Genomic DNA, 20,459 nt, shown 5'->3' with positions numbered 1-20,459 from the left:
GTATTAATATTACAAAGTGAGTATACCTGGATCCTCTATTCAGTCGGTTCGTCGTGTGTGATGTGAAAAACTCTTCCATAAGTTGCTGTCAGCACCGAACACCTGAACGGCGAGGAGAATGTAGGTACAGATGACCAAGGCAACGACGGAGGATTTGTCTACCTCAGTGCAGTTGAGGACGGAAATGAACCAACTCCCACGTTGAGGGAAGTTAAGGATGCCATCCAACAGCTCAAGAACAACAAAGCAGCTGGCAAAGATGGTATTGCAGCACAACTCATCAAGTTGGGCCCGGAAAAGTTGCCCAATTCACAAGAAAGGCGACCATTTGAAGTGTGAGAACTTCTGAGCGATCATCATTTTGAATGCCTCCTACAAAGTGCTATCCGAGATTATCTTCCGTCGTCTATAACCTAAAGTAAATAAGTCCGTGGGAAGTTATCAAGCCGGCTTCATCGATGGCTGGTCGACAACGGACCAGATCTTCACCGTACGGCAAACCCTCCAGAAATGCCATGAATACCAGGTCCCAACGCATCACCTGTTCATCGACTTCAAGGCGGCATACGACAGTATCGACCGCGTAGAGCTATGTAAAATCATGGACAAAAACAGCTTTCCCGGGAAGCTGACTCGACTGATCAATGCTACGATGGACGGTGTACAAAATAGCGTAAGGATTTCGGGTGAACTTTCCAGTCCATTCGAATCTCGACGGGGACTGAGACAAGGTGATGGACTCCCATGTCTACTATTCAACATCGCTCTGGAAGGTGTGATGCGACGAGCCGAGCTCAACAGCCGGGAACAATCTTCACGAAATCGGGCCAATTGGTATGCTTCGCGGACGACATGGACATTATCCTGTACACCCGACTGAAACGCGAAGCAGCGAAGGTCGGACAGGTGGTTTAAGCGTCCAAAACAAAGTATATGCTGGTAGGCGGAACCGGAAACGACAGGATCCGGGTAGGAAGCAGCGCTACGATCGACAGGGATACCTTCGGGGTAGTGAAGGATTTTATCTACCTAGGATCCTTATTAACGGCTGACAATAACGTGTGCCGTGAAATCCGAAGACGCATCATCAGTGGAAGTCGGGCCTACTATGGGCTTCAGAAGAAACTGCGGTCAAGAAAGATTCACCCCGCACCAAATGCACCATGTACAAAACGCTTATAAGACCGGCGGTTCTCTACGGTCACGAGACTTGGACCATGCTCGAGGAGGACCTGCAAGCGCTAGGAGTTTTCGAGCGACGGGTGCTAAGGACGATCTTCGGCGGTGTGCAGGAGAACGGTGTGTGGCTGCGAAGGATGAACCACAAACTCGCTGCACTTTATGGCGAACCCAGTATCCAAAAGGTGGCTAAAGCTGGAAGAATACGATGGGCAGGGTATGTGGCAAGAATGCCGGAGAACAATCCTGCAAAGATGGTGTTCGCTAATGATCCGGTTGGTACAAGCAGGCGAGGAGCGCAGGGAGTACGATGGGCGGACCAGGTGGAACGTGATTTGGCGAGTGTTGGGCGTAACCGACGTTGGAGAGCTGCAGCTACAAATCGAGTATTGTGGAGGCAAATTGTTGATTCAGTGTTATCATGAAATTGATGTTGAACTAAATAAATTAATGAAATTGCTGTCATTTCGGGACGTTTTTTGCGCGTTTCGAAAAGGCGTTCCTCAAAGATTTTTTTACCCCGAAAAAGCATCGTCAGTAGAAAAAACAAGCGGGGCGAACGAATACATCTGCGTGCCCACCGTTCAGAACTTCTGTACGATCGCTGTTCCCGCGAACGAGAATGTGAGAAGAACCAAGCTATTGCGAAAGTGAGACGGACGAACCCACTGAAAAGTGCGTATGAATATTACACGGTGAGTTCCCTCTCGGCAGAATTCCACACGTCAACCCGTTCCTTGACATCTTGGTAGTGTGAGGCTCTAACTCATGCCGCCAATCTCCAGTTTGCCTACTCTCTCCTGTCCCTGATCCAACTGTTGAGTGCTGCTCCTGTTACAAAAATCAAATTTGTCTTAAGTTTTAAGATAGATGTGAAATTTCTCATCAATTTTTTTTCACCTTTTCCGCCAAGATCCATCTCTGAATTTCTCTGCTGGTATCATTTTCGGCGGTTACCAGTGAGCCCAAATACACGAATTCGTCGACCATCACGATTTCGTCACCGTCAATCCGAACTCGGGATGGGAGGTTCACATTGTCGTCTCTAGAACCTTTTCCTCTCATGTACTCTGTCTTCGAAACGTTGATGGCAAGTCCTATCCTGAGGGCTGCAGCTTTCAGTCTGATGTACGTTTCCGACATCGCCTCAAAGTTCCGTGCCATTATGTCAATGTCGTCGGCGAAGCTAAGAAGCTGGACGGACTTCCTGAAGATCGTGCCATTTGTACACCTTCTAACGTAACGTTGAACAGCAGGCACGATAGACCATCACCTTGCCGTAACCCTCTTCGAGATTCAAAGGGACTCGAGAGTGTCCCTGATACTCGAACAACGCACATCACCCGATCCATCGTCTCTTTGACTAATCGTGTTAGCTTATCCGGAAACCCGTACTCGTGCATTATCTACCATAGCTGATCTCGATCGATTGTGTCATACGCCGATTTGAAATCGATGAACAAATGATGTGTAGGCACGTTGTATTCGCGGCACTTCTGCAGAACCTGCCGAATCGCGAATATTTGTTCCGTGGTGGCCCGAGAACCGATGAATCCCGCTTGGTAGTGCCCCACGAGCTCCTTTGTAAATGGTGACATTCGGCGGCAAAGAATTTGGGAGAGGACCTTGTAGGCGGTGCTAAGTAGTGTGATCGCAGTTGCAGCAATCCAACTAGTCACCCCTTTGTAGATTGTTCAAACGACACCCTCCATCCACTCCTGCGGAAGAATCTTCTCCTCCTAAATTTTGGCGATTACCCAGTGCAGCGCTCTAGCCAATGCTTCACCACCGTATTTTAATAGCTGGCTGGGTAGTTGATCTACACCAGCAGCTTTGTTGCTTTCAACCGACCGATCTCCTCCTTGACTTCTTGGAGATCGTCTTCTGCGCGTGCTCCAAGATCCGTTGCCATACCGCCTTCGTTCTCTGCTGCTTCACCGTTGAGGTGCTCGTCATAGTACTGCTTCCACCTCTTAATCACCTCACACTCGTTCGTAAGAAGGTTGCCGGCTTGCGGAACGTAGCTTTTGCGCGAACTGTTCAGCTACTCGTAGAACTTTCGTGTGCCGTTTACGCGGTACAGCTGATCTATCGCTTCGCGATTTCGTTCCTCCTGTTGGCGCTTCTTTCTCCGGAGGACCGAGGTTTGCCTGTTCCGTGCTTGTTTGTATCGCTCCACATTCTGTCTCGTTCCGTGCTGCAGCATCTTCGCCCGTGCTATATTCTTCTCCTCTATTAACTGCTTACATTCGTCATCGAACCAGTCGTTTCCTCGATTCGGAATCGCTATACCTAGTGCCGCTATAGCAGTACTTCCTATGGCGGAACGGATCTCCCTCCAGCCATCTTCAAGAGTAGCTGCGCCCAGCTGTTCTTCCGTGGGTTGTGCTCCTTACAGCCGCTGTGCGTAGTCTTGGGCGTCCCGAAGTTGCGCGATGTTGGGCCTTGGCGTCCGACTACTAGGAGTGTTGTACACCGTCGAGAGTTTTGAGCGCATGCATACTGCAACTAGGTAATGGTCCGAATCTATATTCGCACTGCGGTAGGTTCGTACCTACCGTTGGTGATATCAGCGAAGAATGGCCCGTCGATTAGAACGTGATCGATTTGGTTTTGGTGCGTTGGTCAGGTGATCTCCAGGTGGCTTTGTGGATATCTTTGCGGGGGAAGAAGGTACTTCGGACTACTATGCCACGGGAGGCTGCGAAGTTCATGCATCGTGGGCCGTTGTCATTCGATACGGTGTGCAAGCTGTTTGGCCCGATTACCGGTCTAAACATCGCCTCCCGTCCTACCTGAGCATTCATATAATCGATGACGATTCTCACGTCCCGTTGCGAACAGCCGTCGTACACCTCCTCCAGCTTCGCGTAGAACGCTTCCTTTTCGTCGTGTGGCCAGTGTACGTTGATGATGGAAATGATGCTGTAGTTGAAGAAACGGCCTTTGATTTTCAACTTACACATCCTTGCGTTGATCGGAGTCCATCCAATCACGCGTTGATGCATCCTACCCAACCCTACGAAGCCGGTCCCCAGCTCGTTGGTGGTACCACACAGCTCTGGTAGAAAGTAGCCACCCGATACCCGCTTTTCCGTACCTTTTGTCCTGTCAAGCAAAGTTCCTGCAGTGCCACGACTTCAAAGTTGCGTGGTTAGAGTCCATCGTAGATTATCTTGTCGAAAGCTGGAAAGCAGAGTGACCTGCAGTTCCATGTTCCGAGTTTCCAATCGTAGTCCTTATTTCGTCGCATAGGTCTTTGCCGATTGTTCCGATTCGTGTATTCTTCTGCATTGTTCGTAACGGTTAGTTTTCCAGGGCGGCTTGTTGGGCCTTCCTCAACCCCCTGTCTCGCCGAAGGACCATCGCGTCAGCTCTGTTTAGAGTCCCACACTGGCTCGTGGACGGTACATCAGTCGCCCCTAACATGGGGAACAGACGCTGTTTTGGGTCGCCCCTAACATGGGAAACAGACGCTCGAATGGACTCACCCTCCGAAAAGAGGAGCCCTCCCTTCCCAGTCAGCATACGACCATGGTCCCACCCGATCTTTCCTACACTAAGGCAAAACACATAGCGAAATTCATAAGATTCATCTTATGATGACTAGAAAAGTAGTAAAACTAGATTAATATGAAAAACATACGACTTGTATGATTACCTTAACATTTTATAAGTTATTGCATATGCCAGTCGTTCGAATTTCATGCGAGCATCTTATGATTCTCATAAACATAAGAGAAATGTATAATATTGTCTTAAGATAATTCAAAGATGCCTTATGGAACATGAAATCATAGCAAACTGATTTGATCAAATAAATGCCGTTTTATAAGATAATCTCATGATTTACATACGTGCTACTTGCGGCTATAAATTATACGATATTCCTATGAAATTCTCTGTATTTTTTGCCTGAGTGTATGGTTACTCGTACCGCAGCTGGTACCGCGGGCAGGTAGGGATAGGAGTTACTGAACAAGAGGCTAAGGAATGGCGAATTACCGGTCTATATAACGCATTGTCCAGTCATTTACCAACCACTAATATTAATCGTTCTACTCATTTCTTGAATTTATTAATTTTCTGCTTTAATTATTTTTGAAATTCATTTGTTTTTTAGTTTGATTTTCTATAATTTATTCAGTTTATTTGAGGTTTTACTGTGTTTATCCCACCTCTATTAGGGCGCCTACTTTGCATGAGCTCTACAAACTAATGAATGTACCAACAGTGGTATGTGTCCCCTATAACAAAAATGAGGTTTTTCTGAAAAAATGATATTTTAGCAGTAAAGGACGAATACGAAATTATTGCGACGCATTCAACAGGGCATAACTTTTTTACCATTGGGTAAAAATCAACCAAATTTTGCACACTTTCTCATTGATGTGTATTGTTTACATGCTGTCAAACTCGAAGTCGTGTTTTTCGATTCAACGAAAATGGAGGTGAACCAACGCGAGTCGAGAGAACAAATTCTTTCCAAACACCTGGAATTTCCTGACCTGTCGCACCGGCAGTTGGGGAAAATTTTGAACTTTCACCATTCAACCGTCTCCAGAGTGTTGAAGCGGTTCCAGGAGCGGTTGACGTTGGACCACGGCAAAGGAGCTGGAAGAAAACCGGGACCGGAGAACAAAAAGACGGAGGGAAAGGTGAAGCGGATGATTAAAGCAAATCCCAACGTCTCAAGCCGTGATTTGGCTAAAAAGATCGGCATGTCGCAGAGCTACGCCCAGAATGCAAAGAAGTGAGCTGGACTACATACATACAAGGTACAGAACTTCCCAAACCGCGATGAGCGGCAACAATCGACGGCTAAAACTTGGGCACGGAAGCTCTACGAGAAGATGCTGACAAAATATGGCTTCTGTGTGATGGACGACGAAACGTATATAAAAGCCGATTTTAAGCAAACTCCGGGGTTGGAGTTTTTCACCGGCAAGAGCAAGTTCTATGTGGACGACAAATTTAAGAAGAAGAAAATGTCAAAGTTCGCCTCCAAATATCTCATTTGGCAGGCCATCTGCTCTTGCGGACTGAGAAGTGAGCCTTTCGTGACAAAGGGCACAGTAAATGGCGAGATCTACAAATCTGAGTGCCTCGAGAGGCGCCTTTTGCTGTTCTTGCAGCAGCACGACGAAGCTCCGCTATTTTGGCCAGATTTGGCATCATGCCACTATTCTAAAAGTGTCCTGGAGTGGTATGAGGCCAATTCTGTCCATTTTGTTCCAAAGGACATGAATCCGCCAAACTGTCCGGAGCTGCGCCCGGTGGAGCAGTACTGGGCAATGATGAAGCGGGAACTTCGGAAGAGCAAGAAGACAGTCAAAGACGAGAAGGACATGTTAAGAAAATGGAAAAAAACTGAGAAACTGGTACCGGATGACACTGTAAAGACTTTGATGGAGGGCATCAAGCGAAAATGCGTTCAATTTTACACTCAAGGCTCCATCGATTAACTTTTCTTTTGATTTTTGAAGTAAATATATGTATAAAACTACCCTAAAATTTTGGTTTGATTTTAAACATTATAAGAAAATTGGCATGACATTGTCGGTATCGCAATAATTTCGTGTTCGCCCTTTAAATAGCGATAAGTTTGCCTGACTAAACGATCTCTTTTGAACGATAATCACAAAATTTGTAGACTCAACCCAGTCAGCTAACTTATCAAAAAATTGCGCATGAAAAAATGTTGTTTTTTCACCCTTTACTTCAACTTTTCAAGTATTTTAGTATGCAGCATCAATCTGTTAATCCAATGTTGGTTTGGCACCAATCCAAACATTCAATATTTCTTCGGAATTACACATCTCTAATAGAGTAGTTAGTTCCTTACATTTCTTATCGTTAAATACAATCGATTAAAAGTTCCTCCTGGCATCTACAGCCTTCCTACTATTTCTTTGGAATCTGAGAACAAAAAACTGTTAATGAAACCGAGAATAGCACCCCATTTCATTCGATTGTATCCACAAATTTCCACGCCAATTGAAAACGGACCTTTATTCGGTAGGTTTATTTCGTTCGCTAACTTTTGCATGTGGCAGTTAGGGCGGTTGTTCGCTCTCCAACTGAGCGTCGGTCTCTTATTCTGTCCGAAATGTACTAGCTGAAACGGTTGGTGTAGGATGGTAAATGCCTACGCTATAATGGAGAAAGTTGAAACAATCGCAACAAAAGCCATAACGTTAACGAGCTTCAGGATTAGATTTTCAACGGCAGTTGTCATTGTTTTTAATGTTGCATAAATATTTCTACAAATTTAGGGTATTAACTAATCCGTAACGGTTGGTATTGTTGCTGTTGAACAAATTTGCAAATTTTGAGTGTTCTATTTGACGAAAAAGAATCGCATTTAAATCAAAATTTACAATCGACAAGCTGTTAGTAATAGCGCAGACAGACTAACAGACATAATACTTAAAGACAAAGTTTCGCCCGCTTTAACGGTCATTTTAAATATATTTTTAATTGGGACTGTGGCCTTATTTGAAATTATGGCGCCACTGACGTATGAACAAGCTTGTGGGGGATAGACCACTAGTGAAAAATTGCTCCCAAACCTGAGGGGTAAATGCAGCCCCGTGAAAACTGTTTGTTGCCTGAAGCTGTCACAAAATGCAAGTAGCGCTAGCTACGTTTCAAATGATTAAGGTCTATTCACATGAACTGTACAACACTGTTTGAATGTGGGAATCAAAATAAGTAAATATTAACAATAATAATATATTTTCCTTGCATTGCTTATTCTCCATAAAATCCGAGCGTTTTTATCACCTCAGTTGCAGTTAAGCACATCAAAATTAAGTTTGTTTGAATTTGACAAGATTCAGGTCGTGTCAACAATTTTGGCTCCTACCAATGTGAACGTTACTTAAAGCGCGTTCGCTGTCATTTTTGGCAACTATCCGAGACAGGAAGCCAGCTTATGTTGGCTTCACTCATTTTTCAAAGAAACGTCAAAACATTCACCCTCTTGGGTAAATGAGTGTTTGAGACCGTGAATAAAAGGTGGGGCTAGTGTTCTGGAAAAATTGTCAGATCGATGTTTTTTGAGGGAATTCCCTCGTAGTGTCATGTCTGTTAGTCTGTGCTAATAGACTGATTTAAATATCTCAAACCTGGAATATTTAGTTAATAAATTTTTGTCGCCAGTTGAATATGCATAATGAATGGAGGACTTATTTTTTCCGTTAATTGCCTCGAACAAGCTTCCGTTTCTAGATACGAATCTCCCGACCACTCCACTCCCGTACAATAAATGCTCAAGCGCACTCGTGCCCTTATATCAGGAGTGCCTAGTTCACAACTTCATCGACTTTCTTCATTCAACTCCATTAATCTCGTTTCGCAGTCGGCATACGAACGCTTCCATTGCCTGTTCCAACCTGGGCCCGGACGAAAACTTCAAAGGAATGTCTAAAAGGGTCCTCCGTCGAACGACATCCCTTCGTTTGCCTTGGCGAACCAAACAACAACCTTCATCTTATTAAATTAGCCGTACTCAATTTCGCATTCATTCGCGTTTAATTATGCGGACTTTTGGTTCGTTTTTTTTATTTCTTTTGCTCGGCAGAGAAGCGGCTCTAATGGTTGTTGTTTTCCTTCTTAGTTCTTTTGTTCCGAGCGAGTTTCGACCATCATCAAACCACGCGGTCCAGCAGTACGGTATTGTTCCTTCTGGCACTTGAAACTGCCACTTGGGATTTGAGCCGAAATGTCCTCCGAATTTTGCTTTGATGAGGAGATGAACGATCTCGGCGCGAGGCAATCAACATTCTATACTGAGACTTATTGGGCATGGTGAGTTTTCTGACGGATGCAGCAATGTGCGGGTAATGGAGTGGTGTTTTTCCGAGAATGGTGTACTGGAGCTTAGGTCTTTGAGATGCAATAAGCAGCTTATTACGGTGTCATATCAGCACTTTTTGATGTTCTCGGGTACCGTGAATCATCGATAGCTGTGTTTGGCTAACTGACACGCACACAGTCTGTATTTTGGGAGATGGTAATATGATAGATAAAAGAGTAAATATGTAGGAATCAGATTACCGATCCATGGATATATGATTGTCATAACTTTTCGAGCATTGGCGATTCTACGAAATTGGAGCCAAAATAATTGGGTCGCTCATTATTATTCTCCGCTTTTGAGTTTCCCGCCTTTCACAATCGACCCTCTGCGAATGCCAGTCTTTTCCATGGAAATTTAAGTGATTTTCATTGTTTACGAAAAAACTTCTTAATTGACGCCATATTGTATAGGTACATTCAAGTGAACCGTCGCTTATCGCATCTCCATTCTCTGCTAGGAATTACCAAGTAGATCCGAAATGGGATTTATCATCACCGCGATGGAAATTACTTCGATTCATGTTTCAATGTAAGTACTATAACGACCGACCACATTGTTCCAGAGACGGTTTTTTTTTCTCCTGCCTTGCACTTTCCGCATTTACCAGAATTTATTTCGAAAATTATAAATTAATTAACTTTTTCCCTTCTGCTTCCGCGCTTGATCTCGGCGAAAACTTTTTTTTTACTTATCGCGCACTCCTGGCCACCGACTTTTGCGACCGCGTTTTACATTTTGATTATCTTTTTTAAACGTTATTTATGCCATCGTTTAGGTTTATTTGAGCTTTCTGTGCTGTAGATAGTAGAATGACCCCATCCCCGTTTCCAGCGATAAGAAATTCATGATGCCGCGAAAAAGAAACTATTGTGCTCCTCCATTTTACACTTATCGAATAAAAAGCTACCTTCGAGAGAGATCGCAACAAATAAATTTCGCTTTTGAGATTCTCTTGCCGTGAGGAATTAATTTGAATTCTATAGACCACAGAAGTCATAAAAACCTCGAACCTAAGAATGTTCGAAATATTAATTTATATCACTACGAACAAACAAACAACCAATTTCCATCTGAGTCATTAATTCCCTTTCAATCAGACGAAATCATTAATTTGGGAGGCTTTGCTAATGCCACGGATCATTGAGCCGGTTATTTTCTGTGACCATGCACCGATCATTTTCTAGTTAATTAAACACGATCCTTGCAGCTTCAAGCAAGTTCGTAAAGCGCTAAACTGGCCGTTAGCCAGTGGCCAACATTGGACCCCCATATGAAATCACCTCCGAACTCATTAATTACTACCTTTACCGATTCGTATCCACAATCAACATCTAGTTCAGTTTCAGTTAAACCCCGTGGTCATCATCGTCGTTGTCGTTGTCGTCGTAGTTGTGGTCGTCATCATCATCAGAACGTGCCTAACGAAGGACGAAATGATTGATAGTTGCTCGTCACGGAGAAGAGAGCTGACCAAGCCAGACACAGCATGGGGCAGAGCCAAGCGGGCCTCATCATATAAATGATAATTTATTTTAAAAGGATAATTATAAATCAGCAAAAATCGCTTTCGGCCACGCTGCACTAATATTTCCTGCCCCTTTTGCTTTCTCGGCCGCTGGGAACTGGTGTTTTTGGTGCGGTGCGACGGCATGCAGAGTTTATAAGTTTGTTTATAAACCGCGTACAGAGATGCCAGGTACTTTTTTCAAATGTCTGCAACAATAATTTTAAATGTCTGGGAAGAACAAAAAATGTCAGGAAAGCTAGTGTAACCAAAAGCCTTTATATTCAAAAATCTGCAAATATCTGCAACAAAACAAAAAAGTCTGCAAATATCTGCAACCAAACTAGAAAATCTGCAAATATCTGCATCATCGAAAAAATCTGCAGCTTATATTAAAAGTCTGCGAATTTGCAGACTTGTCTGCAAACCTGGCATCTCTGACCGCGTATCGCTTTTTAATAGGGTTGTTAAGTTTATTTGTCTAAGGTATAAAAGTAGGGCAAGTCGGGACTTTCAGGACCTGGAAGCCTTCCTCCTATGAAGAAACTACGTTTTGAATACTAAACTACCCGGGGGTCATAAGAATTTTGCCAACAGGTAGCCAACCCGTAAAATGAAAATGTAAAATTAAAAAGTTTGATGCCCATTTTAACGAAATTTCGTACATATCCAATAGTAGTCACTTACCATGAGTTCTCATAACACGTAACACCTGTGCCTCGATACGTACCCTTAATAATTCGAGAGCTTTACTTCGACGCCAGCACAATCTTATGGAAGTCCTGCGCACTTCAACAGAATTACAGCAACTTTACAGAATTTCTTTAAAACTTAGAGATCGAACTTCAAGTTAGCCCTCGGAGCTTCGAGGAAGTGTATCAGAAGAAATCTACAAACTTTAGAAAGTTCCAATGAATTTAAATTGTTACACCATTGTAGAATTTAACTGAGGCTGATCATATCAGGCGAGTAAAAACCCAGGACAGTCTAAAAGGAGACCTCCCCCTCCCTTTTATTAAGGTTGGACAGATAATTCGCAAAATTCGCAAACGAAAAAAGCAGTTTTTTTCCACACCGTATGTCAGATCTTCATAAAAATCAATCAGCGTATGTAGAATGTTGTTACAGTACTGCTGATTGATTTTTATGAAGATCTGACATACGGTGTGGAAAAAAAAATGCTTTTTTCGTTTGCGAATTTTACCCTTTCTCTGTCCAACCTTAAACGAACGCTTCCTAGTCTCGCAGCCACAACTCTGTCAGAATGTTTCTCGTGAGCATTCGATCGCCGAGCACATCTTCGGATTTGCTGACATACGGAAGTTTGAGGTCCTAGGAAACCCCTGGACAAGAAATTTTTGAAAAAAATTGGAACGGGGTTTGACAGTTTAAAACCAAAGTTTGTATAGAGAATTAGGGGTGTTCAAGAGGCAAGATTTCAATGAAAATGATTATCTTAAATTTTCGCATAAAGTCTTAGATAAAATGCTTATAACATCGAAAAAGTAATCTATGCAATTTTTTAGCTCAATAGGACATCATTAAGGGGATGCGGCGTTTGAATATTGTTTTATAATATAAGAAAAAATCCAAATCGATTTTTTTTTGTCGAAATATGTCTAAAAATAGCATGAAACATCAGCATCTTGCCTCAAAACAAACCGCTGAAAACCGCTGAAAACAAATTATAAAAATTTTTTAGATCCAATGACTTGGAAATTTTTGCAACCATGATTCCAAAATCGAAAATTTTACTGCAATGCACAATGATTGAAAAAAAAAATTCCCATCGAACTGGGCTTGGGAGCAGCACAAATAAAAAGATGGCGGGGATTTGGGGTTCCAACTAAATCATCGTGAAGAGTTTTTTGAAAAAAATTGGAACGGGACTTCACAGTTTAAAACCAAAGTTTTGTGAAATTTAAAAAAATAACATCGTTTAGGTGAAAATTGACATTTTTGATCGAATTTTTCCAACGAACTGGGCTTGGGAGCAGAACAAATAAAAAGATGGCAGGGATCTACGGTTTCAACTAAATCATCGTGAAGAAATTTTTGAAAAAAATTGGAACGGGACTTCACAGTTTAAAACCAGAGTTTTGTAACATTTTTGACAATTTGCTTCTTGCAGGTGTAAATGTACATTTCTGATCGAATGTTTCCAACGAACTGGGACTGGGAGCAGAACAAATTGCTCAACACTGTTTGTTTGCATTTGATACCTGACAGTATGCACTATCGAGTGCTGCCAAATCTATGTAAATTATCTCAAGTAACAATTAAAATGCCTCGGGGATTTATTATTGTTTTATCCTGGTTTTATGAAAGAATCCTTGAAACCGGTGATTTTATTATGGTTTTATGTAGCTGTCATTTCATTTGTTCCTAAATTTCACTATAAAACTATGTTATGACTTCCACGATAAAGCTTTAGGTTACAAGTTTATATAGTGGTTGTGAGACGGTTATATATACTTTGTTAAAACTGGAATAAAACTAACATAAAACAAGAATTTAAGTTATAAGACAGTTTTATCGGAGATTATTGCACGTTTTCAGGTTTTGGAATGTCTATATTAAAACCTCTTTAAAATAATTACTCTTATGAAAGGCATGAGCTATACTAAGGAGTTACAAAATTGTCATTAGAAGCTCGAATCTTTGTTTACTTGCATGTAATGAAGTAACTGTAGTGCAAATAAGTTACTTCGAAAATACCATTTGGAAATGAAATTCTCCCTCAATTTCTTTTGACCCAAAGCAGAAAACGAACCAAGTCAGGATTATTTCGTCTTTGCAGGTTATTGTCGCGCTTATAATAAAGGCGCATCAAATATAGCCGCAGTTGCTCCGCAAGCCGATTACAGTGGAGTCACTAACCAATGAGACAGTCGAACATAAGCGAACTATAGGAGTGAGAAGCAGTCTCTATTACAAATAAATGTAGAGGGTATTCTCTTGCTTTGTTTATTTTTCTGCCTCCTGTATGCTTTTCGAAAGCTCCAAGGAAAAAGCTTCCTATGAATTTCTATAGGCGGCAGTCAAGCGCCTATCTGAATTGAGCTTTCATATAATCGCATATCGAGCGATTATCCTGCAAGGCACAATAACTCTTAAGAATTTCTGAACAACCGCTGACAGGAGGATTGGTTTGTTTTTCTCGTTTCTCCAGCAGAGATGCCAGGTACTTTTTTCAAATGTCTGCAATAATAATTTTAAAAGTCTGGAAGGAACAAAAAATGTCAGGAAAGCTAGTGTAACCAAAAGCCTTTATATTAAAAAATCTGCAAATATCTGCAACCAAACTAAAAAATCTGCAAATATCTGCGTCATTGAAAAAATCTGCAGCTTAAATTTAAAGTCTGCGAATTTGCAGACTTGTCTGCAAATCTGGCATCTCTGTTCTCCAGGATGATTATCAAGATGGTAAATAAAGGTGAGAGCTTTTTTGTGCGTGCTGATGAAGTTGTCAATCACGAGAAGCTCATTAATCTTTAATTGTTTCATTTTTAAAACGATTTACGATTTGGTGACTTATGTTGATGCTGGAAAACACATTTATTAAAATAAAATTCGTGTGAAAAGTAAGTAAGTATCGAAATTTGATCATTTGTGAAAATTGTGTCATTATTGACAATTAAATAAAAACTGGTAGTTGATTCAAAGGGTATGGTAATTTTTAATATTGAAAGCAGCAATGTAATAAATGGACTTTCATTATTTCTAGGTGTGATGAAGAATACATCACTGACAGTGGCTAAATTACCTGGGAGGGTTGCAATGATTTGTTTTTGACTGTTTACAAAAATTGACTTTGCCGATAAAAACAGCCGCTGCAACAATTTTAAGAACCACTTCTCGCATTATATTACAAAAAAGGAAGTCCATCGGTGTTTTAGTACTATAAACAATTAGCTCATACAAATGCCTTTCGGTCTAGAGTTAGATCACTAGAAATGCATAGCAAATTTGAATCCAATTTGAAAAAATGCATTTCATTTCCATTATTGCATCAATTTTCACTTTTTTGCCGAAACATTTGTTCAACTAGCGTCTTACGCTGATCTACTTCGTTCAAAATTTTGTTGGAGTAGAGTTAGTTTGTGGCAGGGCTTTGACGTCTCACACGCAACGCAAAATGCATTTCAAATTCCTATTTTGAAGGAAAGTAAATATTTAATTTTGTTGATTTTTAAAAATGTATCTCAAGCAAGGATGCAAAATGCCTACCTTTTCTGCGTCTGTAATTTTTCTGCCTACATTCTCATTTCTCTCTCGATGCTGCAGTCATTCGCTAGTGCAGGACGCCCAGCGCTGTACGGCTGCCTGTGTGCAAAGTAGTAACATGACAAAAAACTACTGTCCCCAGTACAGCCACCAGACGCGAGCGGTACAGCTTCTCTTTCCTTATTTTACATTTTTTAATATTTTTATTCAAAAATTTCGACAATGAATGCGGTTTATTTACGCCACGGCCGGCATCAACGCTTTCGTGTGCGGGCCTCTCCCTTTGACTATGGAGAGAAAAATGTACAAAGCGAGAGAACAAACTTTACTACGCCACACTCTCACCGAGCAGTCGGAGTACAGCAGCAAAACAAAAATGTATTCTACTGCTGTACGGGAAAATGTACTCGGTTTGGCTACCGTTCTGACAAGAGCTGTAGTGATGCGTCGCCGTAGCGGGCTGTACGGCTTGTACAAATGTAAATATACCGAAAAAAATGTAGTTTATCGGTACCGTTGGCATCCCTGATCTCAAGAGATCTGTCCCTAGATTTCGGTACACAATTTGAAGAAAATATTTGCGAATCTTTATCGAACGAGGACTATTGACAAATCTCGTGTTCGATTGGAATGACACTGACAGTAAATGATGAACACACTATAGAGATGGCGAATATTCAGTGTGTTTATTTTAATCTATTGCGATACTCAAATTTGACAACCGCACCGTTACATAGTAAAAACTCCCACCTTTCATTTACCATCCTGGACAAAGTCACTGTCAAAATAATCAAAACCAGCAAGCTGTGGTTTAGTCCAGCATAAAACTTGTCACTCTCAACATAGATGCAGAAGTGCCATGATAAACACGCTTGCTATATGAATTGCTCAGTTATGACCGTTTTAGGAGGAATTGTCTTATGAAAGAATGATTCAAGTATACCAAATTTTATTTAAGAAAAGCAGAAGAGAGAGAAGCAAAAATAGCAAATTGCAAAGTAAAATTTCTCATATATACGCCTTCTTGTTCGAATGATGGGTGGAATCAAACGTTTTGAGACATTTTTTGAAAGAATCTGCAAATTTTAACAAAACATTTAACATTTTTTACTAAAACTTGATTAATTGTTGTTTAAATATTTGCAGAAAAATATTACCGAATGCTCTTTTTAGTAGAATTCATGGGGCGCATTTATTTTGCGTTGCTCTTTCCTGATGTTTCACCATAAATCCTTAACGGCATGCCTTCAAACACGCATGGATGTGTTATGAACAATAATAAAGTTCTTTTATTCACTATTCTGAGAAAAATGTATACCTTACAATATGACATTTTGTTCGATGATTGGCATCATGCGATGTTAAGGAATAAAACCACGATAAAATTTTATTGAATAATCTAATCAGTAAAAAAATAAGGTTAAAACTGAAAGTTCTGACATGGATAGCATACGAAGTTTTATGGACTTCTTCAGGAAGACTTTACACAGTTTTATGATGGTTTAATAGCACTCATATAGTGGTTTTCCACACTGCTAGGTCAGGAGAAGGTTTTATGCTGTTGGTTTTATATCACACCTATAGAGTAGAATAGAACTGTAACAAAACTATTACTCCTATGATAGTTTGCATACCAAGTTCTACTGATTACAACTGGGCCAATTTGTGACATGGGTTTATAGCAGCCTGTAGAAAGTACATAAGAACATAAAGTTAGCGTGGGAGGTTTTAAATATTAGTTTTATTAAACGCTATAAAACTTCAATATAACTAAAATTGTTACTTGGGATGTTATGTAGGCACGTGGAATTGCTATTTGAATCTTACTGTAAAATGTTGGTATGCTTCCTGTAGGGGAACATGGGGAGACTTGACCAGGATTTCAGCTAAAACTGCATAAATCTCTTAAAAAGCCTTCAATCCCTCAAAAGTTATTGAGATATAATGTGCAAAGTTATTGTGCGTCTTCATGATTTTTTGCAGAATTTTTAGTTGAATTTTTGAAAAGTTACAAAAGTTTTTCTGAGATCGTTTTTTTCCCCGCAGTGGGGAGACTTGACCAAGAGAATTTTGAAAAATCATAACAAAAAATAATGACAAAAAACATACTGTAATTATTTTTCCATATTGTTGAGATCCTTAGGTAGCAGTAAAAATAAAAAAGGGGTGCATTTGATAAATTTCGATTTTTTAATGCATTTCTTTTTAAGGTTTAACTGGACTGCTTGCATTGCATTTTCACACGTCACGAAATCATTCCTACTATTGCAAACTTTGTTTACTAATACTAAAATATAAAGACTTATGTTTGATGTGGGATTTTTTATGTCGTGATTAACATTAACAGTAGATATCAAGGCATAATAAATATCAAGAATTTTGTATCTTTCTTTAGCTAATTGCCGCTTGGTCAAGTCTCCTCATAAAATCTTGGTCAAGTCTCCCCAACATTAGTTATTGCGTTCAATATAATGCAAATTCTAGTAATAACTAACTCCAATGTTCCAATTTATGTAAAATCATTTTACTGCTTCACAAGAATTAAGATGGTATATTAGTACATTAATAGTATTTAGGAGTCGAGTAGATATGTCCATACAAAGTTTGATAAAAAATTACATCATTTAATGCAAATTAATTACTCACGTAATATTTTCTGTAAGGAAAGGATTTTTCATTCCAAACTTTTAAAATTACCTTAAGGGATCGAAACAAGTATAAAAATATTTTTGAAAATTTTTTAAGAATCGAATAGAAGACGCCATAGCCAAAAATAGAATTTTGCGCTTGGTCAAGTCTCCCCATGTTCCCCTATATGATGTTGTTGTGAATCTCATAAGTTATATTTTTTATTGATGGCACGCGCGAGGTTTCTGGTCACCCCGGTGGCACGGTGATAGTTTCCTGAAACCTCCGTTTGTTGTTGTGGTGGCGCTGTTGTCAACAAATTATTAAGCTACATTCACACTGTTTCTACGTATGGCGATCGAGTGACTGAGATATGAAAATCTATTAAAAGGTTTGCAATATTATTTGAATACATTACACTTGTTTCGACACAAACACTGAGCTAAAAAATTAGGTGAAATAAGAAACGGGTGGAAATATCGATTGAAGAAGCAGTATGTGATAAACCTACCTAGCGTTGCGGTCTGATAGGAATCTTCAGGGAAATAGAGTACTTTCCAATATGTAGCTGTATTAGTGTGATTGTCGATTTGAATTGATCCACCTACTATAATTTTCTGATAGGTGGAGGAAAATAGCCGAATTATTTTTGTAATTGAACCTGAAGGAGTATTTTATGTCTCCGGCTTTAGTTTTACAGAGGCACAGAGCATTTCAACAACATTATTAATAGGATATGGGATTTAATTCCAATGTTTCAGTTAGACATGAAACTCTACATAGGATATTGACACTATAATGTTATCTAACATTGGAAAAGCTTTTTCGCAGAGGTAATCTACCCTAGCATCTTCAAGCTAAGTAAAGAACTAGAACTAGGGAAACTGATGTCGGATGTCCTCAACGTGTTATTATTTCATCCATGCGATCTTGTCGAGGATGGTTCGTAGAGGAAATGTAATAATCGTGCAACTAGTCACATATGATGGTGACCAGAAAATATTTAAAATACCACAACCACAAACGAGATATTTTTGAAAAAATTAAATCGCCTATTACAGAAATACTAAGAACGCTGTTGATAGAACACGATCTAATGAAAAAAGTAAGCTTATGTCAATAGTGACATTTGACAGTACTTAAAACAGTAGTCCACTATTATAATGAAATTGCGTATGTTTGCTGAGATTTATGAAAAGTTGGTCAATTTATACGAAAGCATTATTATTTAAACTACAAACTAAATAGAGATCACGGATATATACTAGAATATATCGGATTAAAATGCTCAGTAGGTGATTGTGAAATCGTTTCCTTGGAGAAAGTTTCAGCAACAGACCTACCATGCTTGTATCTTGCTGCATTTTCGGTAGCACATAGCTCTACAGACTTATAATGTTTGCCTCAAAGCCATGTTGGGAATGCTACCTAATTTGGACCCCTATGAAGGAAACTAGATCGTTAGATTGTTTTTATTTTCTTATTTTGCTTATAGAAATTTTAACCTTAGGGTCATTCGCCTCTTTTCGAGTTAGAGAAATTTCTTTTGAAAAATTCTCTAACCCTATGTGCGGGGTTGGGAATTAAACCCAGGTGAGCTGCGTACAAGCCAATCGAATTACCAACTACGCTATGCCCGTTCCCACTCTTTAGTTTGTTGTGTAAGTCACAGCATCGTTAGTTTATCTTTAATTGCTATTCAATAAAAACTCACAGTTCTTGAAAACAATTCATAATTCCACGGTTGCCAAGAAGAATCGGTAGTAGCTATGTTCTTTCATATAAGATTAAAGAGTACAATTTAATAGTAATTCTTTGGATTATGCATTTTACGCATTTGAAAAGGTTCCTTTGTAGTTTTACTTAGAAGTATAAAATAAGTAGTGTCCAAAATATGTCGCACAAAAATTGGTACCAAATTAGTTTGAACACATGTAGTTTCTCTTTCTTAATAGCAGCGTTTTATCAAATTAGAATAACCAAAATGTAAAAAATCAAATAACGGTAGTACGAAATACGAATATATGGATTTCTTCCCAAATAATTAGCATCTTAATGGAAATTATGACAATTAAATGTTTGATTATGTTTCTCTATTGTGGGGTAAAAAGTAAAGTAAGTATCGTTCTGACAGAGGAATTTTCCTAACAATGCCGTTGCTAAGCATTCGTTAACTATAAACGTAGTTTACACGGAGTTTTCCCAAGCAATCAATAGTTCATGTAAGAGAGGTGGTCTGGTTTTCCCTTTTAAGTATTTTTTCTAACCATATGATGTAATGATAGCCTTTAAAGATGATTTCAAGTTCCCTCAAAGCATAGGCTGTTTGAAAGTACTCTACCCGACCAGGAGAAAATAACTGATCAATAACTCAAGCATACTACTTTCTGGTATCATACCAAAACCTGATATTAATTGATATTTAATACCTCATTGAGGTATTAAGCAGGTATTGAAGAAACATGCTTCAATACCTGCTTATGTGGTATAATACTTTATTTTAGTATTATTTATATATTTCAGTGATTTTTACACATACCAAATCAATACCTTACTGAATACCTAAATACAGTGATTTTTATTATTGGACGGTTCGAAAGGTTTTGTTATTATTCAGGTATTATAATAACATCATCAACTAGTTATTCGTAGAACATGCAAGGCTCTTCAATACTTTATTGCGTTGTTCTTGCATTGGGTAGAGTATACTTGAATTTGGTATTCTGAAGTTATTTTCTTCTGCTCGGGTAAGAACTTTATGTGAACTTTAAAGTTAAAGTTAGTTAGGCTAACAGTCTTGTTTGCCAGTTGATGCAGAGTGGAAAACATAACAACCCAGAAAAAGTTCAGCCTAAAATGAGCCGGAATTCCAGCTGGTTCCAATTACTATTCCGGCTCGAGTGACACAACCGATTATAACTACAAGGCTTAACTTTCCTGGGAAAAGGCGACGAGTTTCTCGTACGGAGGAGTTCTTAAAAATAGCTGGAGTGAAATCCGCAATGATATTACAATCAAAACATCTTGTCGATGGTACGGCATTCCAATATCCATCAC

General features: G+C 39.8%; 1 pseudogene; it reads right to left on the bottom strand.

Moving 5' to 3' along the window:
- LOC131676093 (uncharacterized) overlaps positions 1-20,459 on the bottom strand; it is a 43,200-nt pseudogene that overhangs the window by 6,175 nt on the left and 16,566 nt on the right.

The sequence above is a fragment of the Topomyia yanbarensis genome, chromosome 1 (genome assembly GCF_030247195.1).
Source record: "Topomyia yanbarensis strain Yona2022 chromosome 1, ASM3024719v1, whole genome shotgun sequence".
Classification (NCBI taxonomy): Eukaryota; Metazoa; Arthropoda; class Insecta; order Diptera; family Culicidae; genus Topomyia; species Topomyia yanbarensis.
This window is presented reverse-complemented; position numbering and strand designations above follow the sequence as displayed.